Here is a 25,687-nt window from a genome sequence, read left to right as displayed (position 1 = left end):
AAAAAAACAAACATGTACAGCTTAATATTATCTGCTCCATAGAAGTCTACGTTTTAATTGAAAAATTGTAATTAAAAAAAAAACGACTTTGTTGTAACTCCCCGTTCTTTTCACCCCCCCCCCGACAACAACCCCCCCCCCCACACACACACACAAGGAGATGCCGTGAAGGTCAGACAGACCCCCCCCCCCTATGACTGTGACCAAACATACAATAAAAAAAAACATAAAATGGGGGGGGGGAAATATTACGCCACGCGTCGCGTGAGTTTGGACAACTAGATGACGACCCATTGCCGTGTGAGTACCCTTGCCCTCTCTCTCTCTCTCTCTGCTGCTCACGTGCGTGAGAGAGGCAGTGGGCAAATTTAAAGAGAGCAGAGGGGGGAAGAGAGGACAAAAAAAAAATAGCGATACAGTGACTGAGAGGGGCCGCGTCGGACATCAAGCGAGGCAGCTTTAGCGTTCTCAAAGTCGTTTCTGTGTCAATCAGCGGTGCTATATATTACACCATTCTTTATTTCTCATTGGCGATTAAATTCATGGAAAGGTACGTCTCTGTAAATGTTGTCATTTTCTATCCAAATATTGGGAAAGACTCCAGCGGCGTAGCTAGGGGGGGGGGGTGGAGGGTCGGTCAAAATTCAACCCACCTCCCAGGCTTCTGCTTGAGGGAAGCCCCAAAACGAGTGTCCAATTTTATTTATTTATTTTGCAATAAGTATTAAATATTTACTCTTTCTCTCCGTAATTATTTACCACATTCTGGTGGAATCAACGTTGGTATCGTCAGTTAGGAGAGAAAGAGTTAAGCCACTGCCAAGTAACCTTGCTATTCATGTTATTATATAGGTTAGAAACGCGTTTGCTTGTATTCCACTCTTTCCCTGCCGGTTACTCTCAGGAAGTAGCCTGATTTCTATGTTATTAAGTTATAAATGTATTAAGTGCATTATCGCATGTCATGATGTCGGATGTCAAAATGCAGGGACCCCAAAAGAGGTCAGGCCCCCAAATCCCTGGCTACATCACTTAAAAAAGACTCTTGCAGTGAAATCCGCGCGTATTTTCAGAGTTTGTGCTACATCAAAAGTGCAGAAGTCAGCATTGCGAATTTTAAAATAAGAAGAAATCTAGTGGCCAGACGATTAATATAAAATTAAACAACATTATCTTTATTCAATCGTACACTTTGATAGTGTCTTTCTGTTTTATGTTTGTTATTTGTTATTTACAAAACTTATCAACTCTGTCTGTCTGTCTGTCTGGTAAAAAAAGTGTGTACAAGTTCTTTTTCCCGCACCTATTGCACAATTATTCATAGACGTAGACAAGTCATGAATTAATAAAAAAAAATTAACCAGTTAGTCAATTAATTACTGGTAGCTCATTATTTTGTTTGATACCAACAAGGGAAATTATTCCTTCGGTATTCACAGTCACGGTCCTATGAGTTCACCCAACTCTGGTGGGCACCTGAGATTAGTTGGGGAAAAGGCGGTTGGTCGTTGTGGCTGGCCACGTGACACCATGCTCGTTAACCATTGGCCAAAGAAACGGATGACCTTAACACTCATCTGCCCTATAGATCGCAAGGTCTGAAAGGGGAACTTTTCTTTACTTTAATTTCACAGATACGGCTAAATATTTAGGGTTTCGTCCCCTTAGATAATTGTACACGTTATTTCTCTACACTCATTCTCGGATAAAGATAAAACTTTAAAGAGTAATTTATTGTGCCTAACAAAAAAAATTAACACCAATAAGTCATTATTGGTAATTAATTATTTTGTTCGAAATCAAATAAGGGAAATTAAGTTGTAAGTATTTTTTTTAAGTTTTTTTTTTTTTTTTTTTTTTAAACATTTTGCTTGTTTGTTGTTTTTTTAAATCAAAATGACTGGAAATCTATGATGATAATGTATTACCGATAAAGACGCAGTATTAAGTTTCCATTAACTAACAACCAATTTAACGTAACATAAACCAACAACCTGGCATCTACCTGCCTCTATTCATTGTCATTAGATGACGTCACGCAGACTTGACTTTTAATTGTGCGTTTACTTAACAACTAATTTGGCAATGTATTTCTTGGTGTATGAAACTTCACCTCTGCGCACTCATCACAGCTCGTGATACTATTTTCTGTGCGATCAACTCTGATATCATTGCAATCAATCTTCGTTTCAATGGTTAGAAGAGCTGATAAAAAATTGGATCTGGGAGGTAACTTTTTTTGAGGCAGTAGTTTGTACTCTGGAGTCTTTATCTCGTCTGCTGTCCTACTTGTATCGAAACAGAAAGTGTTTTTTTTTTTAACTGACCACGTTTTTAAAGCCAATAGGAAAATATTGTGTAATGTCAAATGTAAACCATTTTCACTCTTGGTGGATTGACTTGTATTAAGATATTCCTTCTGGATCGTAGATTATTACGCCATCGGTTGAACCTTCCGCAAGACGGCAGGCCTTGTGATGAGCCAGGAATCAAACACTGGACCATTGTGACCACGATTACTGAATTAGAGAACAGTTAAGAATTTATACTACCCGACCAGTAGGCTTTATTAAAGAGAAAAAACGAAGTTTGTATAAGCTATGTGTTTTTATTACAATGACTTTTGTCAGCTTGCAAAGTCTTCAGGGACAGAACCTGGAACCTGAAACATAGACACGGATGTCGAAAAAGGCTCTAGAGATTTAGAAATTTGACAGCTTATGTATACCTTTGGGAAAATAATGTATTAGATAATTAGCCACACAGGAAAAATTATGGTAGTTCCATTGTTACATTTTTTCAAATTATAATTATCTATCAATTAAATTGGGTCTGTACACTTTAGTGGGAATTCCCGCTTGTGATCACAAAAGAGTTAAAAAAACAAATTAACATTTGACACTGTCTATTGTAGAATTCTGTCTAGACTATAGTCTTTTTATGTTTGCAAGTCTAGATCTATATCACCAAACTAAAACTTTAGATACTCAATGGATCGACAGAAGGGCGTAACAATGATTATTTCGAGGAAATGAATGTGGGCTTGTTAATTAGTATTCATTTTTTATCATTCTTTAGTTATAAAACAAAGTAATTACTTCTTTTGCATTGAAATCTGCTACGTAAAAAATTGCTTTGTTTGTTAAATTTATGTTACTTGCTCAAAGGTATATAATCATCTTCTGTGCAATTTTTTAAACACTGCAGAATCAAATTTGCTAAACCGTTTTTATATCTTGATTTACTTTCTATGTAGTTCGCAATATCAAATTTCAGTATGACACCCAACAACATATGGCTACCCTCCTAACCGATATATAACCTTGTCCCACCTGGTCGTTCCGTCGTCTCAATGGTCCTGGGTTCAAGTCCATCCCCCGTCGTCCTGCAGGAGTTTAGGACTAGGAAGTAAATTATCATCAATCTGAAAAAAAAATCGAACCATGTCAAACATTTTACAAACATTTTGACAAACATCTACTTTTGAACCACCCTGTAAATCATGTTTCTGTCCTATCGTAATAATCCCCCCTTTTATTTTTCTTAGTTAACCAGGAACTTTTAATATATATCTAAAAAAAAATTAATAAAATAAAATGTTAATAAAAAAAGTACAATAAACGAAATATTTGCCATTTAAAATTATGAAAAATGTTTTCCTTGTTTCAATATCAATAGAATAGGATAGTTTTAGATTCTTTATTTCCGGTACGCATCTTTTGGACGGATTAAGAGGGTTAACGCAAAAACAAAATCAACTCGTGTTTACGTTGGGCTCAAAGAGTTAATGAAAAAAGAATTATTTTTTTTTTCCTGCTCTTATTGAATTTTGAAACTGCATTCTTTGGTGTCAGCGGAAAAAGCTTGAAGGGCAGAACATTCAAGTGTTAACACGTAGTATTGCGACACGAACTTTCCTTTGTTGAATCTTGTTTCTGTTTGGGTTTAAAATCGTGACTCTTGGTGTCAAGATGCCAGACACTCGAGTGTAAAGACAAAAAAAAAGCGGATGGCTGCCTGGTAGTGCGGTTTGCGCGCTGGACTGTCGTTTGGATTTATCGATGGTCCCGGGTTCAAACCCTGCCGCCGTCGTCCTGCGGGAGGTTTGGACTAGGAAGTAAACTATCTTCAACTCTGAAGGAACATCCGAAACATGTAAAACAAACAAAGCGTGTCATAACCAGTATAGTATTATTTATTTTGCTCATTTGTATTTCACTATGCTGTTATGATTAAACTTCAATAACTTTTTTGTTTGTTATCAGAAATGTTATATTTGGTATTGAATTATAGGAGAACGCATGCTCTTTTTACAAAGGACAAATTAAAAGTTATTAGATCCAAAAGCAATTAAGTTTAATGGAGGTCAAATCAACGTTGGCATCGTTAATTAGGAGAGAAAGAGTTAAAGAAGCAGAAATTCCATGTTTTTTTTTAACAAAAAAGCAGAAAAACACACACATACACACAAAATAACAAAACACATTGCTTCAGATTCTTTTTCCACTCATGTTAATTTATTAAGCAAGTTATATATGACACTGTCTATATTAATTGTGTTTTCTTTTCATAGCTTAAGTTTTTACCTCGCAGATCCCTATTACCCCCCCCCCCCTCTTTTCCAATCGCGTATCCACTTCACGCTCCGCTTCTCCTAGTTGAGAAGTACCCTCCTATCATAATTCTCCCCCTATATTAACCTAACGGAAATCCGATTACAATGGCTTTTTAGAGAATCTAAACAAGCATCCTTGACAAGGGCGCTCACTCAATAATACACGGGGATGTCTTCACAAGGAGGCCAAGGGCTCGTCAAGTAGCGAGTGTACGAGGATCTATATATGAGCTTTGCGTTTCTGTGTCGACCATCTCGCTCTTGCCGCATGGAGGGACTTACTTCTAGCCATGAGTTTCCCACATCTTCATATTCAAAGGCCATCGTCTTCATATTTGTGAGAGACTCAAGACGTATGTGACACTCCCTTTCTTTAGAATATAATGGGCAATCATTACATTCTGTAAGTGGCTCTTGTCAGATTATATATATATATATATATATATATATATAACCAGATCGGTTCTTTTGTAATCAATGCCAGAAGAAGGTGTTTCACTACTTATCATCGACTGTTCAACTTTAAAGCCATCAACAAGCTAAACATGTTTGCTATCATCCCCCCCCCCCATGTGACCTTAGAAGCTTGACATAAGTTAGACTAAGCACTGCAAGCATTGCATTAAAAATGGAGTCCCTTTCTACAACGGCCTTTTTACAAAGATTTGTCTGTCTGTCTGTCTGTCTGTCACATATGTAGTGTACGTTTTTTCTCCCTCCCCCACTCAAATTCTCCGATAAGTTGAAATTTTAAAATAAACTTCATTTGAATTTTGGTAACATGAATCATTTTAAAAAAGACTTTTATTTAATCACTTAGTGTTTATAGATATCGTTTTAATTAGAAAAGGGGAGTTAAGCCTTGAAGTATTGGGGAGAAATAGCAGTAATTTTGCGGTTCTTTCCTTTAGATAAAGTGTATTATCTCCGACTCTTGGTACCATTGATGCTTTTTAAAAATGTTTCCCTATACTTCTTTAAACCGTTCTGTTTTTCTTAAAACTACCGACTTCTTGAATGATTGTTACCTCCCTTTATTTAAACCATGTAATGACGATAATGACGACTGGGATTCGATGCGTCAGAAAAAAAAAATATTTACAATCCAAAGATCATCAGCCTGTAAAAGGATGATTTAATTTGACAATAAATCGAGCTTTTCCATACAATTAAAAATCATCACAGAACACGATAAATTATGGAAATTAATTATCAATTAAACAAATCAGCTCAATTCCTACTTTATGCTCAAATACTAAGCATTCCTATTTTGTTTGCCATTAGAAAAAAAAAATTTGTTCATATTGGGGATCGAACCCACGACATTCGCTTTTATTCCCAATAATTTCTAGAACATGTTATGACTTTAATTTCCCTATATCTCCATTGTATCTCTCGATCAGCTCTCGATGGAAAGTGTCTTTCAACATCCTCTCCCCTTTTTTTCTCTCCCCTTTTCTTTATTCAAAACCCATTCGCACCCATCCACATTCACACCACGCTGCGCAATCATTCTTCCAGCATTTGACCAAGTTCTTTCTTCCACCCATGCAGAGAGTATAAGCTAACAACAGCAATTAAATATATATAGATAGATAGATAGAGAGAGAGAGAGAGAGAGATACTTCTTAAAAACCAAATCATACAAAATGTAATTGCATCATTTAGTTTGGAGAAAAATAGGGGTATATTAGTGACGGTTACTGTCACAGATGCCATTATAGATTTATTTGTATATTTCACATTTAAAAGCTTATGTGTAAATAGAAATATAAACCCTTGACTGAGCCTCAGGAATTACCCCACAAATCTAGATCCTTGACAGCGCCTCAGGTTTTACCCGAGACGTAATTATGATGTTGCAAATCTATTGGTTGATTTGAAAATAAATAAAGACATTTTTTTAAAAGAGTTAGCGCCAGAGAATTGACGAGGGAAAAAGAAGGCCAGTCGATGAAAGAATTCCATAGTAGATAGTTACGTTTCTAAGAACTCTGATTTAAAGCCTTTGTAATGTATTTTTGAGCTTGTTGATCTGTAACTTGTACATAAGCTGTACTTACGTTTTATATTTAAATAAAGTTCCAGAGTTGTGTTTTAGCAAAGAATCTTTTATTGTGAATCCTAGATCGTCATTTATTCAACTATTTTAATTCAAGTGAAATCCCCGGCACCACAACACACGTTGTGACATCTTGTGTTGTGACAGTTACAGTGATAGCTTTTCAAATGTATTTCATTAAAGATATATTGTGCGATTTAACTCAAACTCAAGGGCTTAAGCTCCCTCAAGCTAATTCACTAACTGTGCCATCGAAGTGTTTATGAAATGGTTTCTTAGCTTTCTATTGTTAGTTTTAAACCTTACAGCGACAAAGTATAAAGGGGACTAATGAAACTGATACCGCCACTTCTATCCGGTACAATTTTTTTCCCTTGTTTAATACCGATTAAAATAATAAATTACCAATAGTTAATGAACTCATTGGTTAATTTTTGCTTTATCGATTTTTTGTTTTGTCAGGTACAAGAAATAATTGTGCAAAAGTTTGAATTTGATACAAAAATGCGTGGGAGAAATAAAGTGTTCGAACTTTTTACCAGACAGACAGACTGACAGACAGAGTTTACATAAGCTTTGTGAAAAAAAAAAAAGAATTGTTGTTTTCCATAGATATTTTTTTGACAATCTATTCATTTTATCTGGCTGATTACGGCCGAGCGTTTCACGTTCTAATGCAATTTATTGTCTTGAGCCTAAAGGTTCTTATATGACTTTGTCCTAGCGTGAGAATCAAGAAATGTCTTTTTTAGTCGCTGCCTTTTTTCTAAAGTTCAAATTACAGTGGATAATTAGTGAGAACTTAAATTTGCTGTAAAAAAAACAACCTACAAAACAAAGGTCAAAGTTAATTGATAATTTTTTTTATTGTAACTTTAAAAAATTGTGTCGAAAAAAAAGAAAGGGGGTAACCTTAAGATCTTCTTCGCCCCTCTAGCTTCACCCAGTCATATTCCCTTCCCTCTAGCCGCCCCGATACAACGCCACAAACACATAATCAAATATTGACATAGTTAATCTCGGATCGATACCAACTTTTTCATGTGTTACAAGTGAGCCTGTCAACCAAAGACAAAGAATAATACCATTACAATGGACACAATAGTGGAATCGATACAGTTGTACTACACAATTTAATAGAAGGATCGATACTGGTGTACTTCACAAACTAGCAGTAGATATAACGTATGTAAACAAGCAGTGGAGGGTAGCGGAGGCGTAAGCGCATTGACTCGTAGCGCCCTCATCTTCCAAGCACAAGGTTTCGGGTTCGTACCCTAATATTTAGATTTCCAGTACTTATCTTATCTTATAAAATACAGACGTTACTTCAAAAAAGATGATAACGTCCTACGCGTATACTATGAAAATCTAGCCAATGACTTAAACCCAGTCAAGTTTTTGGTTTTCTTGGCTGATTAAGGCAACTCGTTCCATGCTGTAATAGCACTAGGGAAGATGGACTATTTGTTCAGACCTTTCTTAGCATTTGGAACAAGAAATGTGCGTTGAAATATTCTTAAACCAGCCATGTTGCACTGATGGTTTGAATAGTAGTTTACTTTTAACAATAATAGATTTCCAAAGTAAAGAAACAACTCTCTGTCTGTCTATCTCTATTCTTCATTCTAATATTTTTAACTAGTTGGATAACTTAACAATATGGCAGACTTCTTGTCATCAAATGGCAGGCAACAAGTCAAAAAGTCCGTCACATTTTGATTACCATGGCTGCCTGGTTTTGCCGTATGCGCGCTGGAGTGTCGTTCAGTTTCCCGATGGTCCTGGGTTCATGCCCTGCCCACTGCCATCCCCCTTCTTCCTGCACAAGGTTTTGACTAGGAAGGGAGATTATTCTCGTCTCTAAAGGAGCATCAGAAACATGTCAAACAGTTTGAAAACCGTAGAATGACCATAGTATGCAGTTTAATTATTTGATCCAACAAATCGAGAAAGGGGGGGGGGGATTCTTCTTCTTCTAGCCAGCTTTATTGCTGCTGAGCTGTGAGCTCTTTTGCAGACTGTGCCAAAGAAAAAAAGTGTGCTGTTTTATCAGTTGTTCAGCACTGCCCTACAGGGTGTTGGTTATGTTGGGCTGTAGTGGAAGTAGGGTCTGCCTAAGGTGGATTAGGAAGGGGCATTCAAAGAGGATATGGTTTACGATTTCAAAGGGGTTGGCGCAGTGTCTGCAAAGGGGGAGTTGTGTGGAGTTTATTTTGTTCAGATGGTAATTTAATAGTGGTGTGTGTCCTGAGGGGTGGGGGATGATGTTAATGTTATACTGTTGGACATTCATCAAAATAGAAACTTGTGAGTTTTTAAAAAAAAATTATAAGTTGTTGAATATGATCCAAGATGAACGAGGAATGTGACTTTATCTTTGTGTCTTTCCGAGTATTTATTACATTTTGTTGTTGTTTGTTTTTTTTTATTTGAAGATTTTGAGCTGAATTTCTCAATTTCGAATCTTAATGAAGGCTTGGGGATTCTTAATTGTATTCACACCAAGCTTCTCAACCGCCCTAGGCGACTTGAAACATTTCCCAGTTCCCTTTGTCTTGTGAATGCTCAAAGCTTCTAGATGAGCAAGACGCATGTTGTACATTAGCAAAGACTCTGCAGTGCTTCCCAAACTGTGAACCGTGAAACTCACAGTGTTCCGCGAGGCCTGAATAGGCCTAGGTGTTACAAGAACTACTAGAATAATTCAAGTAGTAGGCAACCACGTGAGTTAACATCTCTAACAAAAAAATAAGCAAAGTGTTCCTCTAAATCAGGGGTTCTCAACCTGTGGGTCGCGAAAAAATAACATTTCGAGGTGTACCGTATGTAGGAATTAATTGGATAGGTGAAAATATTGTATTAATTTAATCTATTTTTATTTCAGAATTATATATTTCTATTGCTAGCGTTATCGTGTCATTATGAATTGTCTTTGATTTAAGTGTTTAATTTCAAGACAACAGTTGATGGTATTCCTTTTTGTTTTGTTAATGTCTTTGGTTCTATTTGTGAGCGTTCGTGTACGTGTTTACACATATGTTTGTTTGTTTGTTTGTATCTTATTCCGTCCATTAGGCTTTTTAAGTTCCGTGAGATTTTTAAAATTTTTTTTTTATTTTTTGCGCAACAAAAAAAATGTTAATTTTTTATAGTAGCGTGCTTCACACAGACACAATTTTATGGAGAGTTAAATAGGTTCCTCCGTATTCCTATAGTGTACCTAGAGAGGGGCAGGCGGGATTACTGCATTGAGGGGAGCCACAATGGACTAAAAAAAGAATTTCAACAGATCAGACCCTTTTTTTTTTTTTTTTTTTTTACGGTTTCTTTACATTGTGACTAAGAATTCTTTAAATCTCAGGGCTGGCTACGAAAACCTAGACTAAGTCTTTCTCGTAATATACAAAATGCAGCTCCGGATTTACGGCAGAGCGACAACCCAGGGCGTTATCCTCCACAAACTAAAAAGTATAAATAGAAATTTCTTTTTTTCTAAAATATGTCATATAAGGGGATTTTTTTCTTCTAACTTTCGAAGAGTTAATCGGCCTCCATAAAAATCCTGACCCGGGGCCTCCTTAACCCTAACCCTGTGTACTGTTATTTACCGCCAAAGAGAAGCTACCGCTAGAGAAAGCAGCCCAAGGTTGATTGAACGGCCTGGCGGATGGGTTGTTTGGAGGAGCCTTTCTTTTATCCTCTTTCTATGCAGCGCGTGCTCACTAGAACGTGCTGGGGAAGCCTTTTGATGGACATGTTTCCATTACAACAGTGCCGGCCTTAGGCATAGGAAAACTAGACCAGGGCCTCCAGATGGTTGGGGGCCTCGCAAAAGACTAAAAAAAAATTAGAGAAAAAAATAAGTGAAACTTGGAAAGGATCTCAATTGGTAGCGCGCCATGACTCTCTATTTTATTTTTTTTTTTGCTGTTGTAAGCTAAACATAGTGTTGTGCTTTCAATTATATTACTGTATGGTTTAATTTAATTTTTTATTTGCCGCAATGACTCTATATTTTTTTAAGTTGAATATTGGATTATTTAAAACACACCAATACATGCTTGTTTATATTTTTTTATTCAGCACTGAAGAGATTACAATGCCAACAACATATAAGACACTAACATAAGTTTACGGTTTACACAACAGGTCACATTAAAATTGTTCATGAACTGTCCAAACTTGACGGTCACTGGGTTGTCCATTGTCCTTTGCTGTAGACAAACGAACGAAGTTATTGGGATTCTTTCGGAAGGATCCGTCCTTATTACCTTTGGAAGCCCAAAGGATTCCAAGAAGTATATAGATTAGTTCAGCAGCCACTCTGCCCGATATAGAAAAATATGAACTTCAATCTTTTGTCGATTTACATACAGACATAGGGCAGGTTTTTAATAAATCGCATAATTTAATTTTTTCGTTATATATATATATATATATATATATATATATATATATATATATATATTCAATTTGTACAGTTCTACATATTAATGTCTAAATAGGAATAAACTATTTTTATGCTACAATGGAATTTGACAAACTATGCACACACACACACACACACACACAACTACTTATTTTTTCTCTTTAATGGAGAATTTAATGTAGACACGGGAATGGGGAAGAGGGCTGCGTTGATGTTAACTTAGTTAAATCATTAATTTTTCATCGCTCATCAATTATTAATGTAATTTTTAGAATGGAGGCCATTATAGTTTAACAAATTTAAAATTGATCAAGAAGTGGAAAAAGAAAGACGAGCTGAACAGAACATGCAGTCGATATTCTCCCTTGGCTAGAATAAACAATATTTTTTACATTACAATAAACGATGGTAAAATTAAAGATACAATGAATTATCCCTCCTGCCGCATTTAGGCTTAGGGCAAGCAAGGGGGAGCGCAGTGACGAAGCGCGTAACTATGGCTGTCCACTCCTACTAACCAGAAGACACCCGCGTAGACTACTTCGAAACAAACCTGTCCCTTCTCTACGCTGTGAAACCTTTTCACATCTTCTATGTGCGGCCTGATCGACGCCCTGAAAACAGTGATGCCTATACTACGACCCGCGGGTCATATCCGTTCACTAACGCGAGACTATCCGGTTCATAGAAACGCCTGCCTACGGGGCATTATGAAACGGTAGAAGATCGGTTCCATTGGACTGGACAATGTTTTTGAGTGGGCCGGAACTTTGTTTTGGCCCCCGAAGACAGAAGTTGTTGGTTCATCACTAGGGTCAAGATAATTTTAGACTTAAAATTGTGCAACTCAGCGCGTCTAGGCGTTGTCCTTGAATAATATTGGGTAGCCTCCCCTTCCACCACCACTCTTGTCAGTCAGAGTGCAGACTTGTAGCTTGATAAGTTATTTCCTCCTAGTAGCTTCTATCAAGCAGTCTTCTATGTAACCAGCTCCCCCCCCCCCCCACGTATACAGTGAGCACACAAACACCTTTTAATACCTCTGTCGCCTCATCTCTCAGCATTTAATTCGTTTGACCATGCTTTGTGTGGGTGTGTGGGTGTGTGAGTAATAATGGGTAAAATAAGGTGAATAATTATTTTTTATTAGCTGACTAGATTCAGATATCTATGTTGAGACTAGGTGTGGCAAAATATGTAGGTTACAGCTGGGGCTACGTAGCCACGGGAAATACAGCATTCCTCATTAATCTTCTGACTCGAAGACAAGCCTTATTATTATTATTATTATTATGCTACAAAATAACGAGTATTCATTCTCTGACGCAGCCAGGGTCGAGTTTCGTTAAATGGAAACAAAATTCATCGTAGTCCCTTTATCAGTTTCCACTGAGGTATTTTCTGGTGATGTGGCAGGTCTGCAGCAGTTCCGCCCTCTGACAAGCAACGAGAATGTTCCTAGGAATGTTAAGGGCCTTGAAGGTATCTGTGAAATTGCTTGTCATTATCCCCTCGGTTGATATAACAATGGGGTATATTGTTGTTTTAGATAACTTCCATAAATGCTTAATCTCCAAGCCTAGATTCTCATATTCTTATTCTTATTATAATATTTATTGTTATTAGATTCAGATATAACCACGAGGTAGTCTGTCGTAGCTGAGATTAAAAATAGGGGAGAGAAAGTTGAAATGGGGACTGGAGAGAAATTAGAGAGAAATGACCTTATTTTTTTTAGAGTGATTTGTATGTTGTTAACATTTTTTCAACATAAAATAGTACCTATATTGTTACATACACATATATTAAACTTGGAAGCTGTTTTTTTTTTTTTTGGTTGGTCTCCTTCAGTAGCAGAACGACTATGGTTCATCTGAACACTTTTTCATGTGGCTGTGGAGTCCTATTTTGGAGAGACACTCCCGACCACATATATTTCAGGTCAATGTGGCTTTCGCTTTGGTGGTAGAGGAGCTGGACTTTTTTCGTTTGGCACGCTTTTCTTCCAGAGTTGAGGTCCATGTTTTCTCACTGCCCATAGCTTTCTTGGTCACCGTCTCTCTCCATCTAGTGCGGTCTAGGGCTTTGTCTTTGTCATTATCAATGTTCATTGTTTGGAGGTCCCGTTTAATACATCCACGTAACGGAAGTGGGGGCGACCAGACGCGAAGTTGTGTATATACTGTAAATAAAAGTTTGCTTTCAATTTCGTGTAACGTGAAATCTGCTCAATTTTTATTGACGTTCTAGACTAAAATGTTTTACATGTTTCGGATGTTCCTTCAGAGTTGAAGATAGTTTACTTCCTAGTCCAAACCTCCCGCAGGACGACGGGGGATGGGAGCGGGCAGGGTTTGAACCCTCGACCGTCGATAAATCCGAACGACAGTCCAGCGCGCAAACAGCACGACCAGGCAGCCATCCTAAGAATTTAATACACCTAAAAGTTCAGCTGAACCAGCGGTCTGGAGCTAAAGACAAAGTAGAAGGCATTGTCTTCGATTCTGTAGATCAAGATGAGTGCAGTATTTCACGTGACTATGCAGTCCCAATTGCGATCTGCATACTTTGCCAGATCTCACCCATACAAAGCCGTGGTACGTCTGCTGAATATTTAAGTTATCTTAAGGGGGGGATGCACAGTGAAATTTATTATGTTTTAAAGTTAAAAAGATAAGCTTTAATCATGTCTTGAAAGAGCATGTATAGACTCTATGCAAAGTACGGCGTTTAATTAACGATTTGATTAGATCAGTAATGGCATGCAGAATGCGCTAGAGACCATGTAAATTTTAAATACCAATTTTAAAACAATAAACGAATGATATGGTAAACACATTAATTAAGTTAAGTTTTCAGATCACAAATACGCAACACCCCATAACTTACAAATAAAAACATATAAAAAAAAAAAAAAGCCTACAAGATAGGCAAAGAAAAGAGGCCTAAGGATTGCTATGATGATAAAGCTAAAACTTAATAGCGCAAATTCTGAGGTTTCCTTTAAAAAAAAAAGCCCACAAAAGAGGCAAGATGGCCCATAAAAGAGGCACATAAAGCCCAAAAAAGAGGCAAAGAAAAGAGGCCTAAGGCCCAAGGATTCCTATGATGATAAAGCTAAAACTGAATAGCGCAAATTCTGAGGTATATGTACCTTATATAGATTGTACACGTTGATTAATTAAATCTGAGATTAATTTCTTCCTTGTCAAAAAAAAAATATATTTATTTACCTAATATCTAACGACGTTACCAAATGCTTACACCTGTTAATACCTGAAAAGTTCGATGTGCATGTCACTTAAAAATACCTACTATATTCAGGCAAATTCTAAATGTTCATCCATTTCCCATCTTCCCAAGCCATTTTAAAGAATGATTCGATCCTCGTCATGGAATGTAGAGACTAAATGTATAAATACAATATAATGATAACGATGATAGCATAATAAAGACAATATAATAATAAGGATAATATATGATCAAGATAGTATATGTGTCACAGTCTCAGTTGACATTGCCTGATTTAATGTTCACGTCATGTTAAGAGGTTAAAAGACACGTGGAATTCCTGATGTAGAAAACAGGAAGTAGAATGAATAAAAGTTGACTTTGAGTCCAGTCAAGTCAGTCAAGTGGTATCCTTTGGACCGGGCAGTCGAGTAGTAATTTCAGTTAGGTAGTAACTTTTGAGCAGTTGATGCCAGTGGTCTTTTGAGACATGTATTAGTAGTTATTCTGTATTATTCTGTACAGTGTTACCCGCTGAGATTTGGACGTTATTTGTAATCTACTCTGGAGAGTTTAACGTATTGGATATATTTGATACCGCTGTTATGTGGATAGGATTGTTTATTATAGACTTGTGTAACTGACAAAGAGTGCAGTATTATTATTATTGTTATCAAATAAACTTTATATTTTGTCTGCTGAAACGGACTTAAGTCAATCTGTAGTATCTATGTTTGTCACGTGTCAAGAGTACTCCAGGAAGCACGAACCCAGCATTCTACGCATTCGCGACACACTAATAGTGACCAGTCCCTTAGGTGTGTAATAGTAATACACGTCACACTATATCATGCCACGTCTCTAAACGTGCATTTACTATATGATAAAGCTAATGTAGTGGTAAAGATAATATAATGATAAAGATAATATAATAAACTAATAAAGATAGTATGATAATAAAGATGATATAATGATAAAGATAGAATAATGATAAAGATAGAATAATGATAAAGATAATATAATATAATGATAAAGATAATATAATATAATGATAAAGATAATATAATATAATAATAAAGATAGTATAACGATGAAGAAAATGCAATGATAAACCTAATTGTTTGTTTTACATGTTTCGGACGTTCCTTCAGAGTTGAAGATAAGTTTACTTCCTAGTCCAAACCTCCCGCCGGACGACGGGGATGGGAGCGGGCAGGGTTTGAACCCGGGACTATCGATAAATCCAAACGACAGTCCAGTGCGCAATATAATATAATGATAAAGATAATATAATATGATGATAAAGATAATATAATGATAAAGATAATAGAACAATAAAGATAATATAATGATAAATATAATATAACAATAAAGATAATATAACAATAAAGATAATATAATGATAAAGATAATATAACAATAAAGATAATATAACAATAAAGATAATATAACAATAAAGATAATATAATGATAAAGATAATATAAAAATAAAGATAATATGATGATAAAGATAGTATAATGATAAAGATAGTATAATGATAAAGATAATATAACAATAAAGATAATATGATGATAAACATAATATGATGATAAAGATAATGTAATGATAAAGATAATATATAGGGCGTTACAACTATTTACTAACTGCAACATTTGTTATGTGAATACAAAAATAACCTGAATGATATTTGTTCTACTATCGTAAAGGATGGCACTATAATGAAATCTGTGATGAAGGTTTGTAATAATAATAATAATAATAATAATAATCTTTATTATCCGTATGGAAATTTGTCTTACAATTTGTGCATTACACCAAACAAAAAAAAAACATTATAACTATAAGAAACCAAAGTGTTCATTCACACCAGACTCACTCATAATTTACATGTGACAAAGTTTATACCATATTGTTCTAATTTAATGATTTGATTGCCATGGGAACAAAAGAGTCTTGTGTCTGTTTGTCTTTGCTATCGGTGTCTTGTATCTCTTTTGTGGTGGTAAAATCATAAAATCCTGACACAAAGGGGGATTCTTTATTTCGAGGATAACTTACAATGGTATTAATAATATTGTTAGATTGTTAGAACTATCAACCTTATTACTCTAGGATTAACTGGCAAACATTTTGAGCATGTTATCTATTAGTGAGCTTGCATCTATTACTGCGTTCCAGTGGCCGCTCCATAACTTCTAATGCACTCCTTTCTTGCTTTTCAAATCAAATTAGAAATTCAAAAGACGTAAAAAAAAATTCAAAAACATGCACATTTAAAATACCAATTTTAGAAATATAAACAAACAATATAATAAAATTGCAGATTTAAATCTTATACATCTTCAATATACTGATAAGCAATATATGTATTTGGAATGTCCATCATTCCTTCAAGTTAGAAGCACTGTAAGGGACTTATTGGAAGCAAACTGTGGCAATTATGTAAATGTTAACTTATCTATTATTTTAAACAAGCTGCCAAAACTAAAAAATAAAATGATACATAACTTTAACTTGATAATTGTTTCCGAATACAGGAATCTTGTTTGGGCTGGCTGGCTCAAATGTCTACATAATAATAAGGTGTTTGATCCTAATCAGTTGGAATTAACATTTAGAAAAATAATGGACTTTAGGGTAGAGAATTATCTAGTTTGATTTTCATATACCTGTACAATGCTCATGTAGTTTTTCAGAAATAGGGTGTTGGGGGTCAGGGATATCTGATATTGTGTTGATTGTTCTGGAGTAGAGGATACTTGTATCATTTAAAAAAAAAAATACTCCTTGAAACCCTCAAGAAAAAGAATGTTAACAATTGAACAATACAAAGTGTACTAAAGATAGCAGTTAAATAGGAAAGAATTCAACACTCATCGGAAGTTTTAATACTGAGTGTCATTACAAAGTAAAAATATGTAACCGTAAAACTAGAAAGAAGTGAATGTACATATCGCAAAACTTCACATATTACAATCATAATAACTTTATCAGACTACTGTAAACCTTGATGGTAAAGTGTAACAATTCATTACCTCGGGATTTCACAGTGAAAAAATTGTTTTTAGATAACTGGAAATATGTATATATCTTATGTTTGTTACTAGGGTTATTGGTCATTAAATATAACCTTGCTTTTTCAACTAGGAATATTTTGGGGGTATTAATTATATTACCTCAAAGTTTAAAAAAAAAATTGTTTTTCTTATCTAAAGGGAGACAATGAGAAATATTAACAAGAAAGGAATATTTAAACTATTAATTACATTAGATATTCAACACATGGACTCAAAGTTTATCAACAAACAGCTAAGTCCGGAGACTAATCTTCACAAGACAGATCAAGTTTTGTTTGTTTTCATTAATCTGGAACTTTCTACCAACTATTTATGTAGATTCACTATTCTAATTACTAATTAAGTATGGATTAATCATATTTTAAAGTTTTATTCAAATTCTTCGCTATAACATTTCCCATAACGTGAGAACTTATAAAAAAAAGCCCACAAATGAGGCAGGTGCGCCGTCCTACTAGTGAAGGAAAAGAAGCCTAAGGCCCAAGGATTCCTATGATGACAAAGCTAAAATTGAATAGTGCAAATTCTGAGGTTTCATTTAAAAAAATACTTTTACTCCCGGTTAGTTAGGTATTAGATTTTGATATGCTATTCTTATATCGCATTTTTTGGCTCTAAATAATCCATCACATCTGATGGTCTTAGTTCCTATTTATTATGTAGATGTGGTCATGCATGTATTATTGTGTAAATATTGATATATATTTACATTTTTAAAATTAGTTATCCTTTAGTTGTTGATATGCTTATCCTTGTAACATTTTTCTGTCTCTGATGGTTTCAATAGTTATGCAGTATGTCTTTGCTATTCAATAATATTTCTATTATTATTATTATAAATCTGCAAAGTATTAGGGTCGACCCAATGGAGGTGTTACATAGCAAAGAAGTGTTGTTTTTTTCCTTTGTGTGACATTTATAATCCAGGTTGGCGAGGCTCGTGGAGCTTTATTTGTACTGGTGAATATTTTTTAAAAAATAATATATAAAAATTGCTCACAGATACTATTTTGTATATTTTCAGTCTGTGGTGATTCTAATAGAACTCCACGATATCTCGGTGTCAGCTAGTGAAGATTAGTTGTCCCGGGACTTCATTGGTGAAAAGATTATCGCCAAACCAGACAATTTGTAAAGAATGATCAATCTTAGATTATATTGTTACGATCTCTCCTAATCAGACGTCCTGTAACCACTGCTAAACACACAACAACACATCAATACATCAAGAACCTGACAACAAGAGCTCCAAATAATCTGGTACTTTAATGATGGTCAATTAAAACAGCCAATATGACACAATTGGCAATACATCAACACTAAAAATGCAATACTGTACATCACCATACTAAACTAATAAACTCTACTGTCTCTATCTCTTCCTGGACTCCACCAGGACCGATTTCATGGCAGACTAACAGTCCCGGTCTACTCGCTGTCCTGTCTTGAACTGCACTGCCTTACACACTTTGTCTCTGGTCCACGCAGGCTTATGAACAGATGACCATAACCCGGGTCCTATTCACGTGCAAAGTTCATGCCAGTACTTTCCCTTGCCCTTCGCTATAGCACGCTAAACTGTATTACTGGCCTGTGTCGCATATGTCAGCTGATCACACACAGTTAACCCTATTGCGTCGCGAATAGGGTTACAACAATATATAGTCCTCTAAACTCCTTATGAGCTCACTGCAATGCTGTTTAGCCTCAGTTAACATCTGGAAATCGTTCCGGTCAGTCCACTTGTGGAGTTCCGCATCGTGGTGTCCAGGAACATTGTTGATTAGCCCAGCTTTGGGTGTTGGACATAAAAACATTAGATCAATAGGGCCTCATGCTGATCTGTCAGCTGGTAAGCGATCCAACAAAATTATTAACTAGGAATACTTTTTGATCTTCGATCTTGTAATAAACATGAAAAACTGATCTTGTTTTGACCACTCGCTTATGCTCCTATATCTGCGACTATGACTTTATAATTGATTAACTCCAGCGGGTCTATCATAATGAACAGTGTATTTGATAACAACCGCACATTGGTCCGCCTCAATAGTTCTATGACTATAAGATAACAGAGCCTGTGTACACATGCCTCCCCCACAGTTTGAGAATGACTGAATACTGACAATACACCCTCTATAAAACTTGTGTGTGTGTTTATTTCTCAGAAACAATATAATACAATACAATACAATATAATATAATATAAACCCAAAAATTAAAAAAAAAACGCTAGTATCTTCAATTTTACAGTTTAATGTACTGACGTTTGAACAGTTAAATTTGTGGTGTAACTATAACTGCCTTCTGTGATACTTTTAAAAGACGCAAAAGTACTCATGTAGAGTTCAGCGAGGCGCTTGGACTTTCAATACATCTCCAATATGTAAAGACTAGATAGACCTGGGGGGGGGGGGAGTTAAATGACGATTATCCCGGGGCGACTAACGTCATAGAAAACATGCCGAGAAAGAGTTAATATCTCTCTGAAGAACATAACGTGTATGTTTGAGGGGGGGGGGGACAAAAGTTGACAGTTTTTTGTATTCTTGAACAATGGCGCAGCTGTCTTGAGCTGGCCCTGTCCACGACATCTTGGGTGTGTAACACAGGGTAACTTTACTGTCTTTTGGTCAGTGTTTTTTTGGTAACAATGCGAGTAGACTCTGAATGTAGAAACTTCAAGAAAAAGTGGACAGATCTTTGCTTTTTTTTTTTGTTGTGGAACATGATAATAATCCAACATATTTGATTTGTACAGAAAATGTGGCTCTTAATTTTCTGACTGCTTTTAAAGAGCATATAATAAAAATACATTTTAAAAGAAAACATTTAAAAAATAGGCCGACATTGTTGGTTTGAGCCGCAAAGAAAAAGATTGCTAATTTACGCCTTGTTGAGTGAGTTGAGCCAAGGACGAAAAATATTTACTAAAAAGAGACTTCTTCTTCTTCTTCTTCTTCTAGTCAGCTTTATTGCTGCTGAGCTGTGAGCTCTTTAGCAGACTGTGCCAAGGAAAAAAAAAGTGTGTTGTTTTCTTCAGTTGTTCAGCACTGCCGTACAGGGTGTTGGTTATGTTGGGCTGGAGTGGAAGTAGGGTCTGCCTAAGGCGGATTAGGGAGGGGCATTCAAAGAGACAAGAAAATGAGTTGGCGGTAAGGGCAAACTACAGAGCTGCTCGCATCAGAGTTGGGGATTGAAGTGCAAAGTGCTTGCTAGAAGTGATGAAAGAAATTTGTCGTTAAAAAAATTACAGTTGAAGCCGTCAGTCTTTCTCGCATGACTATTGCAAAACGAGTGGAAGACACGGTAGCCTACCAATCGCCATTCCAAACTAAATGAGACAACGCTTGTTCCGACAGAGAAGCAGATTTAGAATTATTTTTCTTCTGACCCTGAGGAGTGCCCCGACAGATCTGCTAATGAAACTGATTGACTTAAAAAGCCAGACGCCCCTGCTTGAGAAATTTCGAGCAATACAGACACTTATTTCTTACTCCGCGTTGCCTACTAGAGCCACGGGTTTGTAATAAACTGTTTAAAATAGTTTATTCTCTATTTTATTTGTTTTTTTCATCTTTTCAGTGAAGCGGCCCGCGACACGAGTGTTAGAAATTAAAACGGCCCGCAGACCGTATAAGGTTGGGCATCACTGTTTTAGACCATTCAAAGTTCTGATGCAACGGCTGCTTTTTTCTTTTCTGCAAGCGAAAAATATAATTTTTTAAATCAACAATGCAAGCAGTTTTTTCATAAAAATACACCATTTTAAAAACTATTTACTATTAATAGAAACAAACACGGGAGACCATTAAGTAAGGCACACTGAAAAGTACCATATTTTGAACAAGTTTATGCAAACGGTTCTAGATTTTCTGTTTTTGTATTTTTTTTGTAACAGATGTATTGTAAGTTAAGTAAGTTCTGTCATATTATTTATTGCATTTACAAAATGCTGTCCACCTTTTTTTGAAGAGAAAAAAGTTATGTAATATACACATAAGTGGAGAGTAATTATTTTATATGGGACATCTATGAAAGATCCTAAAAAGTTGACTGAAATCCGAAGCCAGATGGAAATTCAAATAAGAGTTGTGTGGTCAAACCCACCCAATCATGGAGCACGAATTGTGACCACTGTTCTCAACAATATTGCTTTTTTTGAAGAATGGAAAGGACAGATTCTGACAATGGCTAACAGAATTAAGAAAATGAGGCAAGAACTTTTGGACAATTTGAAAAAAACTTGGTACTCCTGGAAACTGGGATCACATAACAAAGCAGATAGGAATGTTTAGTTACACTGGTCTAACAGAAAAACAAGTTGAATATTTGAAAAGCAAGAGCATATATTTATTGAGTAGTGGACGTATCAGCATGTGCGGTCTTACTTCTAAAAATGTTGCTTATGTTGCAAAAACCATGAATGAAGCAATACGTGCTTACCCCAGTAATTAAATGAAACTTTTGAATTAGTGTATAGTTTTTTCTTCCACCCTGTCAGTAATTTAATTGGCTTAGATAGTCTACATAATTATTATAATAATTATGGAAGTTTTTTGTAAGTAGGAATTATAATGGTAGAGAGCATACATATTTTGATGTTTATTAAGATGTTTCTCAATTAGTGGCTCTAGACATCCTTGGTGTGGTATTGGAGTGAAGTTTTAATTTATTTCACTAGAATAAATAGTGATTTTCATTGGTAGTTGTGAGTTGCAATACATTTTTAAAAAAAAAAGGATTTTTTTAAAAAAGATTGTTTGATATATTTTGAGAACTGCTGGTTAACATAATGACAATGATCTGTTATGCAAATATTAATTTCCACAACTTTACACTTGTGTTGTGCAGCAATTTGATAAAATATCTAAGTTTATATGAATATAGTCATACAATCAAATGGTTACCTGCATTGTATGAAATTTTTGAATAATATTCTTAAATGTACAGAATGTACACTTCAAGTATGCACTACAACAAAGTCATAATACAACTGTCATTTTAAAGTTTACATTTTTTATACAGGATCAGTGCTTTGAACATGTGATGTCCAGGAGAACTGTGGGACGGACAGAAGCACTTTTGAAATAAAATCTATTCATGTTAAACCTATTTTTTTTAAATAAGTGTCTCTGTACAAAAGGGATGCAAATTTACTTTGATCTAGTTTCTACCAGATTTATGCCAATTGAAATTGGGTCTCAGTGTTATAAGATACTTTTGGGATTTTATACGCATTGTAATTATGTTACTCAAGGGTACATAGCAAACAACATAGCAAGATTTTCAATAAGAGATTACAACTTAGTCAGTTATTTATTATTTTTCTCCTTTCTGTTTTTTACTAATGCTAGCACTAAACTTTTCTGCTCATGCTGGGGAACCTGGACCTGGTAATGAACTTAAAAGCTTTTTTTTTTGTTTTGTTTTTCTTTTTTTTTTTTTTTAAGTTAATTTCCTTTGAATGGTTTAAGAACTTAACATTTTTTTTTTGTAGTTGTAATTTAAGATTTGTTTATGTCAAAATATAGCATGTACAGTTTTGTGTTATTATTTGTCCTCAACTCCCTTCAGTGACATGCTAGAATTTAATTTTTTTATAAATTACACATCATAAAACATAAACTTTTTTGCACCACAAAAGTATGATTAGAATAAGTTGATTTTTGTTCTATTTAGCTAGTTAACTTTGATGTGTATGTGAATGACAAAATACCTCACAATAGCAAAGTAATAAGTTTTTCAACAAAATTAAAAGCAAATTTTAAAAAAGAAAAAAAAAATAAAAAAAAAAAGTTGAATAGCGCCAATTCTGAGGTTTCCTTTTAACAAAAAAAGCAGTGATGTACTTGACACACAGGAAACTTAACTAAAGCAATAATATCTCTACGAAATGTTGTTTTTCCTTAAGACTTTGACTAAGAGATTGGCACTTTACAAATCAATCAGATCAACTTGATAATCATTATATGACATCAGTTAGGCCAGGTCCACAATTGACTTCACCTTCAGTTTCACCTATCCCTTGGTCTGCAGGACCGTAGGGGCACCACACAGGATCTGTCAACCTTCTTTCTCCATTCTTCTCTGGCATTTGTCTTTGATAGAATTTCATTCTGATGTTCTTTCTGAAAACATTTGAAACCTGCCTTTTTACCTGCCTGGGAGGACCACTTCAGGGGCCGATTTTGAGTTTGTGTTTCCACACAAACTGCCTTTGTAATCTTATTTTTAAATGTATTATTACTATTTTACTAATTCGTCTTCTGAGGTGTCTCTGGATTTTGGATGATAGATTATAGCTTCATTTTTTAACCTATGGGGCACCTGGTAATGTGTATGCTTTTTGACAACCGGAGATATTCAATATGTATGTTGAGTAAATACAATGACAGAGAGAGGTCCAGTGACAAAGTCATGTCTTATTAAATGTCAGCTACTGTTATAGATTGTGTTTGTGTGTATGCGTGTGTGTGTGTGTATGTGTATTTGCAGGATGGAAGACATATGCAGCTTATAAAGGAAGAGATGTGTGACCGAGAGTCTAGGTACTTGGCTTCCTATCAAAGAGGCTCAAGGTACAACACCCGACTCAAGCTGAGTTACCTAAAGGCAGCACTGAAAACATTCTCCTAAATATCCCCCCCCCCGGTCCACAAACGAGATAGGACAATATCACTCTGAGCATGCTATAAGCATGAAAGTTGCGCTATATTAAAGCTATTTAAAAAAAAAAAAAAAGGACCGATGATAAAGAAACAGAGACAAAAGGACACAACAATGTGAATACATTTCGAGTGAGTTACAACATGTTTTACTTTTTAATCTTTCAAAATCTTATTAGCTTATTTATGGCTTGTATGTTTCAAAACTGAGATTGTAAGCTTGTAAATATTTATCAATAAAAAGTAAGTTGTTTTTTTTAAGACGTTTGTGTTACATGTTAATACATGCACATTCAATGTGTGAGGTTGAGCTAACAGCCAAAATCAAAAACAAAATCAGTAAGAATTCACAGGAATAGCACACACAATAATTGAAAATACTCGTGTATTCATTACAGAAGTGTATCCAAAAGCGGGGAGATATACTTACTCCTAACTGGGGAGGATGTATTCATCATCATCATAAGACTCCATGTGATTGAGGCTTGAGATACTCTTCCATTTCTTGAGCCATGGACAAAATATCCTACTCCGTGTTCGTGGGTTTAAACCCTGCCCCTATGAATGACTGGGTCTATTGAACAGTCTAGGACCGTATTGTAAGTGTGTCCCTAGATAGAGTCTGTACTGTCTCAAACCACTTGCTCCAATGGCAACCCATATCATTACTTAGTTTTGGAAGGAACATGGAAGCGTAGGCGTGTGTAACGTTGAACGATATCTTTCAAAAACAGTCTTGGCGTGATATAACTTTTCAATCGCTGCAAAAAAAAATTTCTCATTCTCTTAATGTCTCCATCATATTACTTTTGATATAATTTGGTTTTTAGCCCCCCATATAGGCTGCGTTCGGGTATTTAAATACACCGGTTAAAAAAAAAAGGTTATTTCAGACAAATGGATTGCTGCGCATGCGCGCGTCCCAAATCGCCAAGTCCCTTGAGACTCTACTGCGATTCTGCGCGTGTTGTTTGTTACAGGGCGGTTTTTTTTTTTTGGGGGGGGGGGAGGAGAGAGAAAACTTCGGCGCCCTTGTGTGGGCCAGAAGCCCTAGACATTCGGATCACATTCCCCTAAAATAAAATCCCTTGTTACATCTTTGGTTTGGAAAATAAGTGCCAGGGGCGGATCCTGTTCGTGAAGAAAACATCTCTGTTCTATTGCATAATTTCGCTCCGTCCATCGATCCATTGACTTTATCAAGCATCTTGGAAATAACAATAACCCCCAAGAGTGGTTGAAGTAACAGAGAATACGTTTCGAAGTTTGGATTAGTTGAAAAGTCTTAGTAAACCCATTAGTCATTTGATTTCTACATTTTCCGTTGCTACTTTTTGACCAATCATAAGAGAAGTGAACGAGACGTTTCAATTGTTCGAATGTAGGTCAGACAATATCAAAGCATCGTCGGCAGATCTAGCGTAAAGCTGCCTCTGCATCCTGTCAGTAGTGGAATAAGCATTTGCAACTAATTTCAAGATACAAAATAGTAGCTATCATGGTGTGTGGCATGATGGACGATATTAACAAACATAATGGGACCTAAAAATAATTATACTAAAATAATATATGATAAGAGAGACGCGGTGGCTGAGTCGTAA

At 35.6% G+C, this 25,687-nt stretch overlaps 1 protein-coding gene across 1 annotated transcript in view; it reads left to right on the top strand.

Annotated features, from left to right (window-relative positions):
* The first annotated feature begins 389 nt into the window (after positions 1–389).
* LOC106056524 (uncharacterized) overlaps positions 390–25,687 on the top strand; it is a 118,341-nt gene continuing 93,043 nt past the window's right edge. The window contains exon 1 of the mRNA XM_056006713.1: positions 390–550. The gene's annotated coding sequence lies outside the window, so the exon portion shown is untranslated. The remainder of the gene's footprint in view (positions 551–25,687) is intronic.

This window comes from Biomphalaria glabrata, chromosome 12, assembly GCF_947242115.1.
Source record: "Biomphalaria glabrata chromosome 12, xgBioGlab47.1, whole genome shotgun sequence".
NCBI lineage: Eukaryota > Metazoa > Mollusca > Gastropoda > Planorbidae > Biomphalaria > Biomphalaria glabrata.
This window is presented reverse-complemented; position numbering and strand designations above follow the sequence as displayed.